The sequence below is a fragment of the Balaenoptera musculus genome, chromosome 1, assembly GCF_009873245.2.
Source record: "Balaenoptera musculus isolate JJ_BM4_2016_0621 chromosome 1, mBalMus1.pri.v3, whole genome shotgun sequence".
NCBI classification, from domain to species: domain Eukaryota; kingdom Metazoa; phylum Chordata; class Mammalia; order Artiodactyla; family Balaenopteridae; genus Balaenoptera; species Balaenoptera musculus.
Window position 1 is genome coordinate 135,533,356 of NC_045785.1, and position 21,940 is coordinate 135,555,295.

A 21,940-nucleotide genomic window follows, 5' to 3' on the forward strand; every position below is an offset into this window, starting at 1 on the left:
CTTATAATAATAGAATCAAACTAGAAATGAATATAAAAAGATAACTATAAAATCCCCAAATGTGGGGCAATTAAACACACATCTGGATAACCCGTGATTCAAAGAAAGAAACTGCAGCGGAAATTAAAAAATATTTTGACTAGAGGATAATAACAATACGTAAAAATTTACTAAATGCATTTAAAGTAATACATATAGAGAAATGTATACTTCTAAGTACACCTATCAGAACAGTTGAACAATGATCTAAGCTTCCATGTCAAGAAGTCAGAAAAAGAACAGCAAATTAAGTCCAAAAATAGTAGAAGGAAAGAATAAAGAGCAAAAATCAATGACAGACACCAAATGTAAAATGAAAACAATCAACAAAGCTAAAAGCTCATTCTCTGAAAGGATTAAAGTTGATAAACCCTTAGCAAGAATAATCAGTAAAAAAATAGGTTACCAGTATCAGAAAATTTTTAAAAAGAGATATCACTATACACCCTAAAGATACTACAATGATAGCAAAATGATATTATGAATAACATCAGGTCAATCTTTTATAACTTAAGATGAAATGGACAAATTCCATCAAAAACCCGACTTATTAAAACTGACATATGTCAGTGTACGTACGTACATATATATATATATATATATATATATATATATATATATATATATATTAGTCTTTTCCCTGGAGTGTAGGCCTTTGCTATCGAGAATGCTCTAGGTGTATTTCAACATGGTTATTCCCCCCTCCTCCTGCCAGAAACAAGGTTTTTTCCTCAGATCTTCACTGTGAGAACCTGAAGGAGGGCTCCTGAAAGTAAAACTCATGAAAGAGTGTAGGGCACACCTAAGACTGAACCCCCAAGGAGTTACTCCCTCTCAAGCCAGTCCACACTCAGCCTCCAGCAATTCATCAGTTACCACTTGTGTTCCTATCAGTTTATGGTTCCAATGGGTTCTGCTCCAGGTGATCTGAGCTGTGATTATTTGTGTTTGTCAGCCTCTTCAGGTATCAGGGTGGCAGTTATCTGATGTAGTCATTACTTTTCAGTTTGTTCAACTATTGTTGTAAAGACAGAATAATAATTTCTGTTCTTTACACGTTGAAGCTGAAACGAGAAGTCCCTTCCTCCATCTTTTATAATGTTACTGTCTTAAATATTTCCTGTACATACATTGAGCACTACATCAGATGATGTTAACATTTTTGATTCAATGGTCAAATGCAATTTCTAAAAAAAACTCATGTTTACCCCTATTTTTTACCCATTCCGTTGTTGTTTCTCTTTGTTGTTTATGTTCCAAGTTTCCTTCTATTATCATTTCCTCTTTATTTAAAGAACTTCCATTTAGCCATTTTTTAAGAGTAGGTCTGCTGGTGACAAATTCTCTTAGTTTTCCTTCATTTGAGAATGCCTTTATTTTACCTTTATTCCTGAAGGATATTTTAACTGGTTATAGAATTATGAGTTGAGAGCTTTTCTTTCAGCACTTGAAGAATGTGGTGACACTTCCTCTGGCCTCCACGAAAAATCATTTGAATCACTGTTCCCCTATAGATATAATGTATTCTTTCCTACTAGCTGTTTTCAATGTTTTCTTCTCTTTAATTTTCTAAAGTTTGACTTCGAAGTATTTTGGCATAGAGTTTTTCAGGTTTATCTGTTCAGGGTTTGCTCAGCTTCTTGAATCTGTAACATCTTTCATCAGACTGGGAAGTTTTCAGCCATTATTTCTTTGAATATTTTTCAGCTTCACACTCTTCTCCTTCTGGGACTCCAATGATAAGAAAGTTAGATTTTTTGGTAATTATCCCACAGGTCCTGGAGATGCTGCTGATTTCTTTTCCATCTACTTTCTCTGTTTTTCAAATCAGGTAATGTCTGTTGATCTGTCTTCCAGTTCACTGATCCTTTTCTTTGTCGTCTCCATTCTGGTATTTAGCTCACTCAGCAAATTTTTATTTCAGTCATTGTATAACAACTTCAGTTCTACAATTTCCATTTAGTTCTTTTTTTATCTTCTATTCCTTCGCTGAGATTTCCTTATTTTTTTTTCATTTCATTTGTTTCAAGAATGTTCATAACTGCTCACTGAAACATTTTTATGATTAAACAACTGTCAGATAATTTTAACATCTGAGTCACCTTAGTGTTGGGTGTGTGTTGGTTGCCTTTTCTCATTCAAGTTGTGATTTTCCTGGTTCTTTGTATGATGAATAATTTTCAATTTGAGTATGCTATGAGAATCTGGATCCTATTTAAATCTATTTTATTTTAGCAGGCAATCTCCCTATATAAGTTTGTCATGCATGTCCTGTCCTAGTTTTATGACTTGTAGGTCCAATGACAATTTAGTTTTCAGAGTCCTTAAAGTGAGATTCTGGTCTGCTTTGTTTTCGTGCTACCTAGAGGTCCATGTGAAAACCTGGGCAGTATTCCACACTGTGGTTCAGTTTTCAAACCTCTTGTTGTGTTAATTCCAGTCAGTTTAATGTGTGAGTCACTTTGGGATCTTCCTAGGACCCCATACACAAGTTTAAAGAACCCCATTCTCCAGCTTCCTCTTCTCTGAAATACCGCCACCCCCACAGCACCACTTTCTATTTGGAAAGGGGGGTAAGTACCATTTTACTGCTGCTTTTATTTCTAGAGTGGGGAGGGGGGTAGTTGTCCAAGTTTACCACTTGGCTTCCACTGATACCACCCTTGTGGGAGAAGGGAGCACTGCCTGCTACTTTTGTGCAGGAGGTGCAAGTCCAGGGTTCCTGCTCAGCCTCTGTTAATACCACCCTGGTGAGGAAGGAGAGCATTGTCTGCTACCAGCCAGGGGATGTCTAGGCTTCCCTCTTGACCTCCAAACATTACAAAGGGTGGCACATGTCTTTCTGCATGGTGTTTGGCTGGGGTAGGGTGGGTACTATTGAAAAGTTCCATTCTGCTAGACTGCCTCTTTCCCTGTCCTTTGGTGAGAGAAAACAGGTTTTTCTTTTCTGTACCTGTTGGCATTTCTGGGATGTGGGTTTCTCGAGAGCCCAGTTCAGGATACATGGGAAGCAAAAAGAAAACTCAAGAGAAGTCACCGCAGTGTCATTCCTCAATTCTCTAAGTCCCCAATCTGCCCTCTTCCAACCTTTCACAGTTGGGTTTTTACCTGTACTTAGGAGGAAGAATAGGGAGAAATGAGTCTTGCCTGGAACTGAAGACCCCTTACCTAAGATTTAAAGGAATGGCTAATAATAATCCTAAACACATTCTTTTAGATAATAAAGAAGGAATATTTCCCTTCTAGTTTTATGAGGCTAGTATAACTGATAGCAAAACCTGATAGGAACACTACAACAAAAGAAAATTACAGGTCAATCAGTATTCCTTATGGTTACAGATGCAAAAACTCTAAATAAGATATTACCAAACTGAATCCAGCAAGTGAGATTTATTCTAAGAAAGCAAGGCTAGTTTAACGATTAATAAATGGATCACTTCCCTGGTAGCGCAGTGGTTAAGAATCCGCCTGCCAAGGCAGGGGACACAGGTTTAAGCCCTGGTCTGGGAAGATCCTACATGCCGCGGAGCAACCAAGCTCATGCACCACAACTACTGAGCCTGAGCTCTACAGCCCATGAGCCACAACTACGGAGCCCACGTGCCACAACTGCTGAAGCCCACAACAAGAGAAGCCACTGCAATGAGAAGCCCACGGACCACAAAGAAGAGTATCCTCCGCTCGCTGCAAGTAGAGAAAGCCTACGCACAGCAACAAAGACCCAATGCAGCAATAAATAAATAAATAAATAAATAAATAAATAAATAAATAAAAATAAATAAATTCATTTATTTAAAAAAATGGATCAATCCCAACATCATTCTTAATGGTGAAAGACTGAATACTTTCCCTATAAGATAAGGAACAAGACAAGAATGTCTGCTCTTGCTACTTCTATGCAACATTTTATTGAAGGTTTTAGATAAGGCAAGTAAGCCAGAAAATGAAATAAAAGGCATTCAGATATCTTTATTTGTAGATGACATAATCATGTATATAGAACACCACCCGCCCCACAACCTATTAGAACTGTGAGTTCAACAAGAATGCAGGATACAAGATCAATACAAAAAAATCAATTGTATTTCCATACACTAACAATTAACAATCAGAAAAGAAATTAAGAAAACAATTCTATTTACAACAGCAGTAAAAAGAATAAAATACTTAGGAATAAATTTAACAAAAGAAGTGTAAGACTTGTGCACTAAAAACTACAAAGCACTGAAAGAAATTAAATAAGATCTAAATGAATGGGGAGACATTTCATGTTCATGAATTAGAAGACTTAAAATCTTAAAATGGCCCTACTCTCCAAATTGATCTACAGATTCAATGTAATCCCCATCAAAATCTCAGCTGCCTTTGTTTTGTGTGGAAATGAACAAGTTGATTGTAAAATTCAAATAGAAATTCAAGGGACTCAGAATAGCCAAAACAATCTTAGGAAAAAAAAAAGAACAAAGCTGGAGAACTCACACATCTCAGTTTCAAAACTTACTACAAAGCTATAGTAATCAAGACAGTGTGGTACAGGCTTAAGGGTAGAGATATCAATCAATGGAACAGAACTTAAAATCTGGAAATAAACCCTCACAATTTATGGTCAACTGATTTTTGACAAGGGTACTACAACAATTCAATGGGGGAAAGAATAGTCTTTTCAATAAATGATGCTGAAACAACTGGATATCCATACTTAAAAGAATGAAGTCAGACTCCTATCTCACATCATACACAATTAATTCAAAATGAATCAAAGACCTAAACATAAGAGATAATACTATAAAGCTATTAGAAGAAAAAGGCTTAATCACTATGATCTCTGATTAGACAATAGTTTCTTAGAAACAACACCAAAAACACAAACAACAAAATTAAAAAATAGATAAATTAGGTTTTATCAAAATTAAAAATTTTTGTGCTTCAAAGGACACTATCAAGCAAGTGAAAAGACAATCCACTGAATGGAAGAAAATATTTATAAATCGTGTATATATATATGTGTGTATATACACACACACACACACACACATATTTTTTTTTTTTGCCACACCACATGGCACACAAGGATCCTAGTTCCCCTACCAGGTATCAAACCCCTGCCCCCTACAATGGAAGCGCAGAGTCCTAACCAATGGACCACCAGGGAATTCCCTATAAATCATATATTTTGTAAGGGACTTAGACTCAAAATATGTAACTCTTACAACTCAGTAATAAAGAGACAAATAATTCAGTTTTTAAAATGGGCATAGGCACTGTTAGTAACTGTTTGCTCTAGTTGTTCAAGGTACAGAGAGACCCTTAAGGAATTAGATGAATCCATGAAATTACCCTAGTCCCTGTTCTTTGAAGGGGGGTGGGGGGTGTCTCTCCTAATGGTGGGTAGGGAATTTAGGGAGGTTTTTTAAAAATGCCAAAAGCAAAATAAAAGGTCTGATTCAGGTACTGTCTTCATTCATCCCACTACTAATACCATCACCTAAGCAAAGCCTCCAGCCTACTCCCTTGTATTCACACCTTTTAGGCAACTGTTGTGACATATTTTCCCTGAGGTCACTAATGGTAGTCCTCAAAGCTGATTTCACCCAGGTAAATATCTCAGACAGATGAGAGGATGGTAACATGAGTCACAAATGATGATTTGCCTCAAAAGGCTGGCCCTGAGTCCATTACATCCCTCAACAGATTCTGCTTCTAAAGAACCTTACTGTGCTTCCCACGTCTTTTTTTTCCCCACCCAATTAAAAATAAAATAGGCACAGGATCTGAATAGACATTTACCTAAAGAACATATAAAGGGACTTCCCTGGTGGCACAGTGGTTAAGAATCCGCCTGCCAATGCAGGGGACATGGGTTCGAGCCCTGGTCTGGGAAGATCCCACATGCCGCGGAGCAGCTAAGCCCGTGCACCACAACTGCTGAGTCTACGCTCTAGAGCCCGCGAGCCATAACTACTGAGCCCATGCGCCACAGAAGCCTGCATGCTCTAGGGCTCGAGTGCTGCAACTACTGAGCCCACGTGCTGCAACTACTGAAGCCCGTGCTCTGCAACAAGAGAAGCCACTGCAATGAGAAGCCTGTGCACCACAACAAAGAGTAGCCCCCGCTTGCCGCAACTAGAGAAAGCCTGTGCACAGCAATGAAGACCCAATGCAGGCAAAAATCAATCAATCAATCAATCAATCAATCAATCAAGAAATGTATAAAAAAATAAATAATCATGAATCATACACTATTAAAAAAAAGAACATATAAAAATGGTCAGTAAGCACATGAAAAGATGCTCAACATCATTAACCACAGGGGAAATGAAATTCAAAACCACAATGAGATACGCTAGGATGGGTGTAATCAAAAAGACTGATAATAACAAATGTTGACAAGGACGTTGAGAAACTGGAACTCTCATACATTGCTGGTGGGAATGTAAAATGGGGAAGCCTCTTTGAAAAACCATAGCAGTTCCCCAAAAGGTTAAACACAGTTGTCTTACCACCCAGCAATTCTGCTCCTAAGTATATATACAAGAGGAATAGAAATATATGTGTATATGTCCATGTTCAAGAATGTTCACGGGCACTTTATTCATAGTAGCTTAAAACTGAAGGGAAAAAAAAAGGCCCTAAAAATTAAATATCCGTCAACAGGAGAATGGATATATTGTGGTATATGCATGCAATGAAATGTTACACAGCAATACAAATAAAGGAACAAATGAAATATGTAATTTTCATATTACAACTGGATGACTCTCACAACTGTTTTATTGAGCATAATAAGCCTGATCCAAAAGAATATTATTATAATATTCTAAATATCTGAATTTCAAGAAGAAACAGAACTAACTGATGATGATGGAAGTCAGAATAATAGTTACCTCAGAGCAGGGGTGGAAGGATTGATAGTGACAGGAAGTAGCTTATGGAAACAAACCTTCAAGGGGTTCTGGAAATATTCTAATTTGATATAGATGGCAGTTGCACAGATACACACACACATATATATAATGCATTGGGTTGTATACTTAATTTTTTGTACTATATGTACCTCACTGAATGTATTTTTTATCTCAGTATTTTAGATAATTAAGAAAAACTACTCTGTGTGCAATAATGTATCAACTATCTTTAAAGTATGTTATACACATGTAAGCAGAAAAAATAAAGATGAGAAGGAAATGTACTCAAATTTTACAGAGGAGAGGATAAGGGCTTGGGCTTTGGAATCGAACATGTTCAAGTCTAAACTCTGTCACTTACTAGCTCTATGCCTTCTGTTTCTTTATCACGAAAATGCACATAATAACATACCTACATTATCGGATTAATGTGATGACTATACATAAGATGCTTGGTACACGGCAAATACTAAAAAACTGTTTTATATCCTACCCCCCCCAACACACACACAATAGAATTACAGATGGTTTTATTTACTGCTTTATATACTTTTCTCTTGCCGCCCGCCCCCCACCCATGATAGAGAACTCTGAATTCAAATCTACAGAGTTTGGAATTCATCCTATAAGCAGGGCAGTCATTAAAGAGTTTTGAACAGGTCAGTGACATAATAAACAGCAGTCTTGGGAAGGCTCTACTGGCAGCAATATGCTTGGTGAACTTAGGGAAGGGTAGACTCGGCCAAAGAACAGCAGGCTGGCCCTGAGCTAGAGGGGCTGCTGTCATCATTTTAAGCCCCACAACACCCTGGAGAAATCTAGAATTCTCATTATCCCCATTCTTTTTTTTTAAAATATATATTTCCTACTTATTTCATAAAACTATATCTGCATATAGAATTTCTTCTTTTCAGATTCTTTCATTTCACAAGTATTCTTTATTAAAACTGAGATATAACTGACATATAACATCATATTCGTTTCAGGTATACAACACAATGATTCGATATCTGTATATATTACAAAATGATCACTGCAATAAATCTAGTTAAATCTCATGTTTTTTGAAATTTTCTATAACACACAGTCATGAAGGTATTCAGTGAGAGGGTGTGCTGCTCTGTGCCATTATATAAACCGTAAGTTTATGTAATTTATAAATCACAAAGTCCTTAAACATTTCAGTAACACTCAAAATATTCTTCTTTCGAAGTGCTTAACACCCAGGACACAGTGTAGACATCCAACACCACAGATGCTCCCACTTCTCCCCCAACCTCGCTTATTTCCTTAACACTACTTTACAATAAATCTGAGAAGTCTAGCAATAAATCTAGCATTTGGATACTTTTAAACGTGCTTTTAGAGTGGTTTTAATCATTCTCCAGGACTTAAAGATCAAACTTACTCAAGAGGTCTGGCGGGGGTGGGGGTGGGGTGTGTATTTAACCCATATCCTAATCTCAAATGTAGTTAAGGACCTAACTTCCAGAGCTGAACTAAAAATCAATACCAAGCAGTGGAAAAGACAAAACTGTGTCCATAATACTGCCAGATAACAAATGAAATCTATAAAGGATCTTTCTCAGAAATAAAATTAAAAGATCCAATTCCATCAGAGTCACAGAATGCAGAAACTGCAGTGCAATAAAAGTATATATGAGATACACTGAAAGGTAAAAATGACAGGAAAACACAGAGTAGACGTTGACATATCTTTAATTACTACTCCGTTTCAGGCTAATGGTAAAAATTAGTCTTCAGATACTTGATAACATCAGCCTGTCTCTGCTGGGTTAGTACCAAGATCTGTGGCCAAGCAAATACTTCTAATAAAATTGATTTTCCTTTTTGGCAACCAATAGGCCAGTCAATAATAATGTTGTTTCAGAAAGACTGAGTCATGAGGGAGATGAACATTTCCTTCCATTTATTATGTTTGTATTGTTTATATTTGAAAAGAGTTTTCAATAAGGAAACCTAAGAAGAAATTACAAGGGGAAAGCTATTCTGAGAGTTAATCTCCAAAAGCCCTCTGATTTGGAAGCATGTTAGCAACCCAAACTGACAAAGCCAAAAGCATTCCCTTAACTGAAGCTAGATCATATGGATTAGGATTGTCAATAATAAAGGAAAACCAAGGCTAGGGGCAACACAGAGTGGTCATATGAAAACAAAGAGGGCAAGGAAAACACTGGCCAGGCATATAGTCCCAACTGATCCATCCTAAAAACCTACGTGGAACTTTTACTTTGCATTAAAGTTTAGTGTTAGGTAAAGAGCATTCTATAAAGCCACGTACAGCAGTTTTTTGTATTGTTTGTCTTATAACACTCAAACAAATAGAATACAAGAAACCCACAGGCAAAAACTTCAGGCTGAGCCTAAACTGGGGACACTTCCCTCCAAAATACTACCCCCGACAATGCAAACCAAATAAAAGTCATGAGTGCACCAATAAGTTTTTGTTTGTTTTTTTAACTTAGTGTTGGTGGTGACTGGGGGAAGTGAGGGTTGGAAAGATGATTTCAAAGTTCACAAAGAAAAATAAACAAGCAAAAATAACAGAGAATATTCTGAATAAGTAATTAAGTAATCTATCCTGCCAGGTATTAAAACATATTTTGAAGCTACAATACTTAAAACAGCATAGCACAAGTACATGAACTGAAAAACAGAGCAATAGAATAGAACAGCCCAGAAACGCAGTGAAATATGTAGATGAAGTGAGACTATAAAAAGAAGACACTTCAAATCAGTAGAGAAAAGATTACTCAATAAACATTATTGGAACAACTAGCTAACCATCTAGACAAAAGCAAAGCTGGCAACATCTGGACAAAAATAAAATTCCTATTGCATACATGTGACACAAATTAATTCTAGATGGATCACAGAAACCATGAAATGATGAAAGTACTAGAAGAAAAGTTTTAATAATAATTATATCACAAAGAAAGTGCTAATATTCCTTAAAGCTTCAAAGTTCCGAAACAAGGATAGGAGACAGAATTTTTTAAAGTTAGTCTTTTGCATTTTTTGAGTTTTTTTTTCCTTTGTATATATACAAACTACTAAAAAAAAAATCAGTGAAATACATATGGCCTAAGGTTATGAGTTTGACCTATGACTCGAAGCTAGGGAACTGGCCCAAGAAGAATGCACACATGTCTAACGGGGAAAGAAGTATTTATTCTAATAAAATAACAAGGATACCCAAAAGGTTCTGGTAAATGCTTTGGTCTTTTCTGGTTCTCATGATATATTTTTCTAACATTTTGTCAACTTCTTTATAAGCTGATATTCCTTTGTTCAGTCTTTACTGAGCACTGACTATATGTCAGACATACGAGGCACTGGTCATACAACCATACTCTGGTACCTGTATATGGTGGTGCTGAGGACAGACATGTAAACAATGAATTACAATACAAGGTGACTGCACTGTGGTAGCTCTTTGATGAGCTTAAGAACAGGGAGCTATATAACTGGGAGTGTCTATCTGGTCAGAGTGAAGGAAGGCTTCCTGGAGGAAATGATGTGTAAACTGAGGCCTAGGAGGGAGAATGAAGGAGACAGAAAACAGTATCTAAGAAGGCCAACAGGAGGACCTTCAAGACAGCGGAGGAGTTAGATGTGGAGAGATCACCTTCCTCCCCACAAACACATCAAAAATACATCTACATGTGGAACAACTCCTACAGAACACCTACTGAACGCTGGCAGGATACCTAAGACTTCCCAATAGGCAAGAACTCCCCACATAACCTGGGTAGGGCAAAAGAAAAAAGAAAATACAGAGACAAAAGAATAGGGACGGGACCTGCACCTCTGGGAGGGAGCTGTGAAGGAGGAAATGCTTCCACATACTAGGAAGCTCCTTCACTGGCAGAGACATGGGGTGGGTGGGGGGGAAGCTTCGGAGCCACAGAGGAGAGCGCAGCAAGAGGGGTACAGAGGGCAAAGCGGAGAGATTCCCGCACAGAGGATTGGTGCCGACCAGCACTCACCATCCTGAGAAGTTTGTTTGCTTCACCCACTGGGGCGGGTGGGGGCTGGGGGCTGAGGCTCCGGCTTCAGAGGTCAGATCCCAGGGTGAGGACTGGGGTTGGCTGCATGAACACAGCCTGAAAGGGGCTGATTCACCACAGATAGCTGAGAGGGAGTTCGGGAAAAAACTCTGGACCTAAGAGGCAAGAGACCATTGTTTCGGGGTGCGCAAGGAGAGGGGATTCAGAGCACTGCCTAAATGAGCTTCAGAGACAGGCGCAAGCTGTGGCTATCAGCGTGGACACCAGAGACGGGCATGAAATGCTAAGCCTGCTGCTGCAGCCACCAAGAAGCCTGTGTGCAAGCACAGGTCACCATCCACACCTCCCCGCCTGGGAACTGTGCATCCCGTCACTGCCAGGGTCCCGTGATCCAGGGACAACTTCCCCAGGAGAACACACGGCACAACTCAGGCTGTGGCAATGTCACATCAGCCTCTGCCGCTGTAGGCTCACCCTGTATTCTGTACCCCTCCCTCACCCCGGCCTGAGTGAGCCAGAGCCCCCTAATCAGCTTCTCCTTTAACCCCCTCCTGTCTGGGTGAAGTACAGATGCCCTCAGGCGACCTACACGCAGAGGCAGGGCCAAATCCAAAGCTGAACCCCAGGAGCTGTGCGAACAAAGAAGAGAAAGGGAAATCTCTCCCAGCAGCCTCAGGGGCAGCAGATAAAATCTCCACAATCAACTTGATCTCCCTGCATCTGTGGAATACTTAAATAGACAATGATCATCCCAAAATTGAGGAAGTGAACTTCGGGAGCAACTGTAGACTTGGGGTTTGCTGTATGAGATTGACTACTTTCTGATTTGTATGTTTATCTTAGTTTAGTTTTTAGTGCTTGTTATCATTGGTGGATTTGTTTATTGGTTTGGTTGCTCTCTTTTTTTAATTACTTTTTTATTTTAATAATTAAAAAAATTTTTTTTATTTTAGTAACTTTATTTTATTTTATTCTGTTTTTTTCTCCCTTTTCTTCTGAGCCACGTGTCTGACACGGTCTTAGTGCTCCAGCTGGGTGTCAGGCCTGAGCCTCGGAAGTGGGAGAGCCAAGTTCAGGACACTGGACCACCAGAGACCTCCTGGTCCCATGTAATATCAATTGGCGAGAGCTGTCCCAAAGATCTCCGTCTCAACGCTAAGACCCAGCTCCACTCAACGACCAGCAAGCTCCAGTGCTGGACACCCCATGCCAAACAACTAGCAAGACAGGAACACAACCCCATACATTAGCAGAGAGGCTGCCTAAAATCACAGTAAGTTCACAGACACCCCAAAACACACCACCGGACTCGGTCCTGCCCACCAGAAAGACAAGATCCAGCCTCATCCACCAGAACACGGGCACTAGTCCCCTCCACCAGGAAGCCTACACAACCCACTGAACCAACCTTACCTACTGGGGGCGGACACCAAAAACAACAGGAACTACGAACCTGCAGCCTGTGAAAAGGAGACCCCAAACACAGTAAGTTAAGCAAAACGGGAAGACACAGAAATATACAGGAGATGAAGGAGCAAGGTAAAAACCCACCAGACCAAACAAATGAAGAGGAAACAGGCAGCCTACCTGAAAAAGAATTCAGAGTAATGATAGTAAACATAATCCAAAATCTTGGAAATAGAATGGAGAAAATACAAGAAACGTTTAACAAGGACATAGAAGAACTAAAGAGCAAACAAACAATGATGAACAACACAATAAATGAAATTAAAAATTCTCTAGAAAGAACCAATAGCAGAATAACTGAGGCAGAATAATGGATAAGTGACCTGGAAGATAAAATAGTGGAAATAACTACCACAGAGCAGAATAAAGAAAAAAGAATGAAAAGAATTGAGGACAGTCTCAGATACCTCTGGGACAACATTAAACGCACCAACATTCAGAAAAAGAGACAAAGAAAGGGACTGAGAAAAGATTTGAAGAGATTATAGTTGAAAACTTCCCTAATATAGGAAAGGAAATAGTCAATCAAGTCGAGGAAGCACAGAGAGTCCCATACAGGATAAATCCAAGGAGAAACACGCCAAGACACATATTAATCAAACTATCAAAAATTAAATACAAAGAAAAAATATTAAAAGCAACAACGGAAAAGCAACAAGTAACATACAAGGGAATCCTCATAAGGTTAACAGCTGATCTTTCAGCAGAAACTCTGCAAGCCAGAAAGGAGTGGCATGACATATTTAAAGTGATGAAAGGGAAAAACCTACAACCAAGATTACTCTACCCAGCAACGATCTCATTCAGATTTCATGGAGAAATTAAAACCTTTACAGACATGCAAAAGCTCAGAGAATTCTGCACCACCAAACCAGCTTTACAACAAATGCTAAAGGAACTTCTCTAGGCAGGAAACACAAGAGAAGGAAAGGACCTACAATAACAAACCCAAACAATAAAGAAAATGGTAATAGGAACATATATATTGATAATTACCTTAAATGTAAATGGATTAAATGCTCCAACCAAAAGACCTAGACAGGCTGAATGGATACAAAAACAAGACCCGTATATATGCTGTCTACAAGAGACTCACTTCAACCTAGGGACACATACAGACTGAAAGTGAAGGGATGGAAAAATTCATATTCCATGAAAATGGAAATCAAAAGAAAGCTGGAGTAGCAATTCTCATATCAGACAAAATAGACTTTAAAATAAAGACTATTACAGGAGACAAAGAAGGACACTACATAATGATCAAGGGATCAATCCAAGAAAAAAATATAACAGTTGTAAATATTTATGCACCCAACATAGGAGCACCTCAATACATATGGCAAAAAATGCTAACAGCCAAAAAACGGGAAATCAAGAGTAACACAGTAATAGCAGGGGACTTTAACACCCCACTTTCACCAATGGACAGATCAACCAAAATGAAAATAAATAAGGAAACACAAGCTTTAAATGACACATTAAACAAGATGGACCTAACTGATATTTATAGGACATTCCATCCAAAACAACAGAATACACTTTCTTCTCAAGTGCTCATGGAACATTCTCCAGGATAGATCATATCTTGGGTCACAAATCAAGCTTTGGTAAATTTAAGAATATTGAAACGTATCAAGTATCTTTTCCGACCTCAACACTATGAGCCTAGATATCAATTACAGAAAAAAAACTGTTAAAAAAATACAAACACATGGAGGCTAAACAACATGCTACTAAATAACCAAGAGCTCACTGAAGAAGTCAAAGAGGAAATCAAAAAATACCTAGAAACAGATGACAATGAAAACACGACGACCCAAAACCTATGGGACGCAGCAAAAGCAGTTCTAAGAGGGAAGTTCACAGCAATACAATCCTACCTCAAGAAACAAGAAAAATCTGAAATAAACAACCTAACCTTACACCTAAAGCAATTAGAGAAAGACCAAAAAATCCCCAAAGTTAGCAGAAGGAAAGAAATCATAAAGATCAGATCAGAAATAAATGAAAGAGAAATGAAGGAAACGATAGCAAAGATCAACAAAACTAAAAGCTGGTTCTTTGAGAAGATAAACAAAATTGATAAACCATTAGCTAGACTCATCAAGAGAAAAAGGGTGAAGACTCAAATCAACAGAATTAGAAATGAAAAAGGAGAAGTAACAACTGACACTGCAGAAATACAAAAGACCATGAGAGATTACTAAAAGCATCTATATGCCAATAAAATGGACAACCTGGAAGAAATGGGCAAATTCGTAGAAAAGCACAACCTTCCAGGCTGAACCCAGAAGAAACAGAAAATATAAACAGACCAATTACAAGCACTGAAATTGAAACTGTGAGTAAAAATCTTCCAACAAACAAAAGCCCAGGACCAGATGGCTTCACAGATGAATTCTATCAAATATTTAGAGAAGAGCTAACACCTATCCTTCTCAAACTCTTCCAAAATATAGCAGAGGGAGGAACACTCCCAAACTCATTCTACGAGGCCACAATCATGCTGATACCAAAACCAGAAAAAGATGTTCCAAAAAAAGAAAACTACAGGCCAGTATCACTAATGAACATAGATGCGAAAATCCTCAACAAAATACTAGCAAACAAAATCCAACAGCACATTAAAAGGATCTTATACCATGATCAAGTGGGGTTTATCCCAGGAATGCAAGGATTCTTCAATATATGCAAATCAATCAATGTGATACACCATATTAACAAACTGAAGAATAAAAACCATATGATAATCTCAATAGATGCAGAAAAAGCTTTCAAAAAAATTCAACACCCATTTATGATAAAAACTCTCCAAAAGTAGGCATAGAGGGAACTTACCTCAACATAATAAAGGCCATATATGACAAACCCACAGCAAACATCGTTCTCAATGGTGAAAAACTGAAACCATTTCCACTCACATCAGGAACAAGACAAGGCTGCCCACTCTCACCGCTATTATTCAACATAGTTTTAGAAGTTTTAGTCACAGCAATCAGAGAAGAGAAAGAAATAAAAGGAATCCAAATAGGAAAAGAAGAAGTGAAACTGTCACTGTTTGCAGATGACATAATACTATACATACAGAATCCTAAAGATGCTACCAGAAAACTACTAGAGCTAATCAATGAATGTGGTAAAGTAGCAGGATACAAAATTAATGCACAGAAAGCTCTTCCATTCCTATACACTAATGATGAAAAATCTGAAACTGAAATTAAGGAAACACTCCCATTTACCACTGCAACAAAAGGAATAAAATACCTAGGAATAAACCTACCTAAGCAGACAAAAGACCTGTATGCAGAAAACTGTAAGACACTGATGAAAGAAATTAAAGATGATACCAACAGATGGAGAGATATACCATGTTCTTGGATTGGAAGAATCAACATTGTGAAAATGACTCTACTACCCAAAGCAATCTACAGATTCAATGCAATCCCTATCAAACTACCACAGGCATTTTTCACAGCACTAGAACAAAAAATGTCACAATTTGTATGGAGACACAAAAGACCCCGAATAGCCAAAGCAATCTTGAGAACGAAAAATGGAGCTGGAGGAATCAGGCTCCCTGACTTCAGACTATATTACAAAGCTACAGTAATCAAGACAGTTTGGTACTGGCACAAAAACAGAAATATAGATCAATGGAACAGGATAGAAAGCCCAGAGATAAACCCACGCACTTATGGTCACCTTATCTTTGATAAAGGAGGCAAGCATATACAGTGGAGAAAAGACAGCCTCTTGAATAAGCGCTGCTGGGAAAACTGTACAGCTACATGTAAAAGAATGAAATTAGAACACTCCCTAACACCATACACAAAACTAAACTCAAAATGGATTAAAGACCTAAATGTAAGGCCAGACACTATAAAACTCTTAGAGGAAAACATAGGCAGAACACTCTGTGACATAAATCACAGCAAGATCCTTTTTGACCCACCTCCTAGAGAAATGGAAATAAAAACAAAAATAAACAAATGGGACCTAATGAAACTTAAAAGCTTTTGCACAGCAAAGGAAACCATAAACAGGACGAAAAGACAACCCTCAGAATGGGAGAAAATATTTGCAAACGAAGCAACTGACAAAGGATTCATCTCCAAAATATACAAGCAGCTCAGCTCAATATCAATAAAACAAACAACCCAATCCAAAAATGGGCAGAAGACCTAAATAGACATGTCTCCAAAGAAGATATACAGATTGCCAACAAACACATGAAAGGATGCTCAACATCACTAATTATTAGAGAAATGCAAATCAGAACTACAATGAGGTATCTCCTCACACCAGTCAGAATGGCCATCATCAAAAAATCTAGAAACAATAAATGCTGGAGAAAAGGGAACCCTCTTGCACTGTTGGTGGGAATGTAAATTGATACAGCCACTAGGGAGAACAGTATGGAGGTTCCTTAAAATACTAAAAATAGAACTACCATATGACCCAGCAATCCCACTACTGGGCATATACCTGAGAAAACCATAATTCAAAAAGAGTCATGTACCAAAATGTTCATTGCAGTACTACATACAATAGCCAGGACATGGAAGCAACCTAAGTGTCCACTGACAGTTGAATGGGTAAAGAAGATGTGGCTCATATATACAATGGAATACTACTCAGCCATAAAAAGAAACGAAATTGAGTTATTTGTAGTGAGGTGGATGGACCTAGAGTCTGTCATACAGAATGAAGTAAGTCAGAAAGAGAAAAACAAATACCGTATGCTAACAGATATATATGGAATCTAAAAAGGTTCTGAAGAACCTAGGGGCAGGACAGGAATAAAGATGCAGATGTAGAAAATAGACTTGAGGACACTGGAAGGGGAAGGATAAGCCGGGACGAAGTGAGAGAGTGGCGCTGACATATATACACTACAAAATGTAAAATAGATAGCTAGTGGGAAGCAGCCGCATAGCACAGGGAGATCAGGTTGGTGCTTTGTGACCATCTAGAGGGGTGAGATAGGGAGGGTGGGAGGGAGGCTGAAGAGGGAGGGGATATGGGGATATATGTATACATATAGCTGATTCACTTTGTTATACACCAGAAACTAACACAATAATGTAAAGCAATTACACTCCTATAAAGATGTTCAAAAAAAAAAAAAAAAAAAGGCGGCCAACAGGTGAGCAGCATGTCAAGTTCTTCAGAACCAGTGCAACTCAGCATACCATAAGCTAGGAGTGTGCTGAGAAGTAAGTGGAGAGGTAAGCAAGGTCCAGATCATGAAGGGTTTTACAGGGAAAATTGAATTTAGATTTTATCTTAGAATAATAAAAGTAAACAAGAGAACATCTGAAAATTAGCATTTTATTCTTTTTTTCCCCTAATTTATTTATTTTATTTGTTTATTTTTGGCTGTGTTGGGTCCTTGTTGCAGTGCGTGGACTTCTCATTGCAGTGGCTTCTCTTGTTGTGGAGCACAGGCTCTAGGCGCACGAGCTTCAGTAGTTGTGGCTTGCGGGCTCTAGAGCACAGGCTCAGTAGTTGCGGTGCACGGGCTCAGTTGCTCCGTGGCATGTGGGATCTTCCTGGACCAGGGCTCGAGCCCGTGTCCCCTGCATTGGCAGGCGGATTCTCAACCTCTGCGCCACCAGGGAGCCCCTGAAAATTAGCATTTTAGAAAGACTCTCTAGATGAAAAGTGGGAAATGTATCGAAGGATGTCAAGATTAGAAGCAGGGATATAGTTGAGAGCTGCTGAAATAATTTAATAAGCTTAAACTAGTGTGCTGGCAATGCTGAAATAGAGAAGTGGACAGATTTGAGGTACACTTAGCAGGCAGAACCTATAGGACTTCAGTGGGTGTGAAAATGAGAGAAGAATCAAGGATGAGTCCTGGAGCACTGGGTGGATGCTGATGCCAATTACGGGGCGGCGGGGGGGTGGCTGTTGAGAGATGGTAAGTTCAGTGTTAGACACTGTGCGTTTGAAATGTCTGAGGGGTGTCCAAGAAATATATGTTGCTGCAGCTACTGGCTGAGAGACAGGTTGCAGACAAAGAGGTCTTCTATTTTGTCTGTGAAATAAGGGAAAATGCGAGAATAAGAAAGACCGTAAGACTTGCCAGTCAAAATTAAAGATGGATACCATGATTTATGATAATATCCGGGCTGAGTAATTTTCTTTTCTAGCTTTGCCCAGACCCAGAGTGTAGATGTATAGAAGGCAGGCAACTGTAATCAGAATTAGCGTTTTTTCAGGTGGCTACCACAGTTGAAAAACAAGGAATGGGAATGAAGATGAGGATAATTGCATGAGAGTGGACAAAATGAACTAAAATGGGAGAAGGCAGATCAGTCAAGGGACTCGGGATTTCCATAAAGTCAAATAAGAGATTTAGAATGAAATGAATTGGAGAGTATAATTAGAACTGAAAATTTCAGACTTGATGAAAAGTTCAGGGTGAGCCCAGGAGGCCAAGGGGGCTAAAGTGGAATGGATGTATATGCCAACAAATATTATGTAAAGGAAAAGCATTTTATATCTATCTTTAGTATAATTTATACTAAATTAAAAAGCAAACTCCTAAATAAGACAAGGATGCCCACTTTCACTACTTTTATTCAACATAGTACTAGAAGGTCTAGTCAGAGCAATTAGGCAAGAAAATGAAATAAAAGGCATCCAAGTTGGAAAGGAAGAAGTTAAATTATCTCTGTTCATAGATAACATATCTTATATGTAGAAAACCCTTAAGATTCCACAAAAAGCTGTTAGAATAAGCAAATTCAGCAAAGTTGCTGGATAAAAAATCAACACACAAAAATCACTTGCATTTCTAAACACTAACAATGAATAATCAAAAAAAAAGAAATTTAGAAAATAGTTTCATTTACAATAGTGTCAAAGAAGAATAAAATACTCAGGAATAAACTAAACCAAGGAGGCAAACGTACTGTACACTGAAAATTATAAAACAATGCTGAAAGAAAGTAGAGACACAAAGAAAGGCCATTCCATGGATTGGAAGACTTACCATTGTTAAGATGACAATACAGGTATCTCTTGCTTTTCAAAAGTCTGCTTTATGCCACTTCACTTTTACTAAAGACCTACATTAGTACCTATTTTTGCTAACCGAAAGAAATCTGAAGACGATTTTTGCTTTTACAAAAAAAGGCGAAAAGCAAAACCAGCGCTTGCCCTTTGTTTTGCCGCTGGCTATTGTAGAGGCAGCGCGCACCCTGAGCACCAAGAGCGGCACCACCTAGCTCCTTCTCCAGGAACTACACTGTGCATCTCAGCACGAAGCCACCATAACTTTTAACTGTGTGAGCATCTGTGCTTTATCTCAGTTTACTTTGTGCATTCGTTAGCAAGATGTGTCCTAAGGTAACTGCTTCTTTGCTTTACATCATTTTGGCTTACAAAAGGTTTCGTAGGAATGCTTTACTTTCAGAGAGCAGGGGAAACCTGTACTCCCCAAATCGATCTACAGATTCAATGCAACATCATCAAAACCCCAATGACTTTTTCGTAGAATTAGAAAAATCCATCCTAAAATTCATATGGAAACTTAAGGGACCCAGAATAGCCAAAACAATCTTGAAAAAAAAAACAAGTTGGAAGTCTCACCCTTCCTGATTTCAAAAATTACTACAAAGCTACAGTAATCAAACCAGTGTAGTAGTGGCATAAAGACAGACATATAGACCGATGGAATAGAATAGAGATCCCAAACTCTTGCATATATGGTCAAGTGATTTTTGACAAGGGGTGTCAGGACCATTCAGTGAAGAAAGGACAGCCTCTCAACAAATGGCGCTGGGAAAACTGAATATCCACATGCAAAAAAATGAAGCTGGACCCTTACGTTACCTTTTACTCAAAATGGGTCAAAAAACAAAGCTAAAATTATAAAGCTCTTAAAGAAAACCTGGGAAAAAGCTTCATGGCATGGCATTTTGCAATAATTTCTTGGATATGATACCAAAAACACAGGCAACAAAAGGAAAAATACATAAGTTGAAATTCATCAAAATTTTAAACTATTGTGCATCAAAGGACACTATTATCAGCAGAGTGAAAGAAAACCCAAAGAATGGGAGAAAATATTTGTAAATCGTGCATCTGATAAGGGGTTGATATCCAGACTATATAAAGACTTCTTACAGCTTAACAACAAAAAAACCCCAAACAACCCAATTAAAGAATGGGCAAAAGACGTGAACAGACATTTCTCCAAAGAAGATATACAAATGGCCAAAATTGATTGTTCAACATTAATAATGTTCAACATCATTAATCATTATGGAAGTGAAATTAAAACCACAATGAGATACCACTTCACACCCACCAGGATGGCTAATATCAGAAATACAGAAAATAGCAAGTGTTGGTAAGGATTTGGAGAAACTGGAACAACTGTGCACTGTTGATGGGAAGGTAGAATCGTGCAGCCACTGTGGAAATGGTATGGTGATTCTTCAAAACATTAAACAAAGAATTACCATATGATCCAGCAATTCCACTTCTGGGTATATACTCAAAAGAAGTGAAAGCAAGGACTCAAACAGACATTTGTTACCCATATTCATAGAAGTATTAATCACAACAGCCAAAAGATGAAAGTCACCTAAGTGTCTGTAGATGGATATCTGGATAAACAAAATATGGTATATACATACAATGCAACATTATTTAGTTTTAAAAAGGAAAGAAATTCTGACACATGCTACATCAGGGATGAACCTTGAAGACATTATGCTAAGTGAAATAAGCCAGTCACAAAAGGACAAATATTGTATGATTCTACTTATGTGAGGTATCTAGAGTAGTCAAATTCATGAAGAGAGAAAGTAGAATGGTGGCTGCCAGGGGCTGAGGGGGTGGGGTGGGGAATGGGGAGCTAGTTTTGAGTACAGAGTTTCAATTGGAGAAGATGAAAAGGTTCTAGAGATGAATGGTGGTGATGGTTGAACACCATAAAAGTAGTTAATGCCACAGAACTGTACACTTAAAATGGTTAAAGTGGTAAATTTTATGTTATATATATTTTGCCACAGTCAAAAAAAAAAAAAGAGAAAAAGAAAGAAAGAAAACTTCGGGGTAAATCTTAACGACCTTGGATTTGGCAAAGGTTTCTTAGGTATGATGCCAAAAGCACAACCAACAAAAGGAAATAGATACACTGGACTTCATCAAAATTAAAAACTTCACATGCACCAAAGGACACTATTAAGAAAGCGAAAAGACAGCCCATGAAAAGGGAGAAGATATCTGCAAATCATACATCTGATAATGGTCTAATGTCTAGAATATATATAAAGAATTTTTAGATCTTAAATATAAAAGACGACTCAGTTTAAAAAGGGGTGAAACACTTACATAGACATTTTTCCAAAGAAGACATATAAACTGTCAACAAGTACATGAAAAGATACTCAACATCATTAGTCATTAGGGAAATGCAAATCAAAACCATACCATGATGAGATATCACTTCATGCCCACTAGAATGGCTAATGAACAGAA

At 38.1% G+C, this 21,940-nt stretch overlaps 1 protein-coding gene across 2 annotated transcripts in view; it reads right to left on the bottom strand.

Moving 5' to 3' along the window:
• Positions 1–21,940, bottom strand: part of ACBD6 (acyl-CoA binding domain containing 6) — a 230,342-nt gene that overhangs the window by 92,219 nt on the left and 116,183 nt on the right. The window lies entirely within an intron of this gene.